The sequence below is a fragment of the Amyelois transitella genome, chromosome 31 (genome assembly GCF_032362555.1).
Source record: "Amyelois transitella isolate CPQ chromosome 31, ilAmyTran1.1, whole genome shotgun sequence".
NCBI lineage: Eukaryota > Metazoa > Arthropoda > Insecta > Lepidoptera > Pyralidae > Amyelois > Amyelois transitella.
This window is the reverse complement of record NC_083534.1, coordinates 2,465,001-2,466,988: the sequence shown is the minus strand read 5'-3', so window position 1 is coordinate 2,466,988 and position 1,988 is coordinate 2,465,001. Positions and strand designations below refer to the sequence as shown.

The 1,988-nt window shown below is 30.9% G+C and overlaps 1 long non-coding RNA gene across 1 annotated transcript in view; it reads left to right on the top strand.

Annotated features, from left to right (window-relative positions):
* Positions 1-696: 696 nt before the first annotated feature.
* Positions 697-1,988, top strand: part of LOC132903870 (uncharacterized) — a 40,841-nt gene continuing 39,549 nt past the window's right edge. The window contains exon 1 of the long non-coding RNA XR_009657506.1: positions 697-1,182. This is a non-coding gene — a long non-coding RNA (uncharacterized LOC132903870). The remainder of the gene's footprint in view (positions 1,183-1,988) is intronic.

The window sequence follows — 1,988 nt, the reverse complement described above, 5'->3', positions numbered from 1 at the left end:
CATAATTATGTACCATATTTATGTGTTGGTTAAAATTGGCATTTATTACATATAATAATAAAGTTCATATTATAGTGTTCATAGATAAAAAATAATATAGATTGAATAGCCTTAATTAAATTAAAAAAAAAAAAAAAAATATCAATTCAAAAATCACAACTAGGATACCAACTAACTACTCACTCCTTACACAACACAATTGAGTGTAATATCGGTAGAGACCGGGTGAACGTTCGTGTATCTGTACCATTTAAAAGAGCTTTAGATGTCGATAAAATGTGACAGGTTAAAATAAAAATTAATAATAATAATAATAATATATAATACGACTCTCCGTAATAGTTTAGAAAGCTTAAAAAAATCACCCTTTTACTTATATTATACTCTTGCAGAAAGCTGCAATCCTTAATACCTGCAGAATAGTCAGAAAATTTCTTTCTCTTGACTAAAATTTTGTTCTTTCCTCCGCTTGTTGTTTCTATTCAATATTTTTGCTTGGTCAAAAGCCCGTAAAAATATTTAATTCCCCTGAAAAGGGTGTAAAAAATTGCATATAAACACAATAAATAATACATTTATAGAGGAAATCTGTAGAAATCAAATAAATAACCTATAAAAAACAACGCAATTTACCATATTTTTTTATGGGCACATTCAATTTACAATTAATTATACAGTTAATATTTAAGAGTTGTCAAAATGATTCAAATTAATGTCAATATTTGTACCATATTTATGTTTTTTTTTTGTATTTTTAGTCACTTGAAAGTAACATGTGCCAAGGGATTGGATGGGACCACTCGCATCTCTTTCCCATGGATGTCGCAAAAGGCGGCTAAGGAATAGGCTTACAAAATTGCGATCCTTTTTTTAGGCGATGGGCTAGCAACCTGTCACTATTTGGATCTCGATACCATCATTAAGCCGAGTAGCTGAACGTGGCCGTTCAGTCTTTTCGGGACTATTGGCTCTGTCTACCCCGTAAGGGATATAGACGTGACTATATGTATGTATGTATGTATGTATGTATGTATGTATGTATGTATGTATGTATGATAATAACACAACATTAATTCCAGGGTCCCAGCTGCGTGCTTCCCATCAACGACATCCGGGGTATCGAGGGGGTAGGCAAGCTGGCCGCCGCCTACCGCCTGGTGGACCTGTTCGCTTGGATCCAGAGTGAGTGCCGCTGAATTGATATTTACATGCATATGCATGCACTCCATCTAGTTCACCTTCTAGTTTTTACCTTTTGTATCCAATTTTGAAAATAAATCTATTATATCTCTTTTCTATGGATGTCGTAAAAGGCGGCTATCGTATCAGTATTTTCAAAACTATTATTTTTGCGTTGAATAGACCATTTATCGAGGAAGGCTTTAGGCTGTATAACATCACGCTGCAACTATATGGAGCAAAGAGATAATGGAATATGTGAAAAAACAAAAAAAAAAAACGGGGAAAATTATTCATAGGCCCATAATAACTATTCCACATATCTATAGAGCAAAAATTTTATTTGTCAAAACGATTCAAATTAATGACAATGTATGTACCATATTTATGTGTACTTCTTACCTTAAAAAATTAAATAAAATCAATTCAACAAACACAACTAATAGTATAATATCGGTAGAGACCGGGTGAACGTTCGTGTATCTGTACAATTTAAAAGAGCTTTAGATGTCGATAAAATGTAACAGGTTAAAATGAAAACAACGCAATTTGCCATATTGTTTTTTTATGTGCATGTTGTTCTTTTAATTGAATAGTAGTTAATAATTATACAGTTAATATTTGAGAGTTGTCAAAATGATTCAAATTAATGACAATGTGTGTACCTTTGAATTCATTTTAATGCAAATGTAAAATTGGCGTTTATTATTATATTATAATAAATAATAAAGTCAAGTCTATATTATAGTGTTCATAGCTAAAAAAAAACATGTACATTTAATTAATAAATTTAAAATAATCAATTGAAA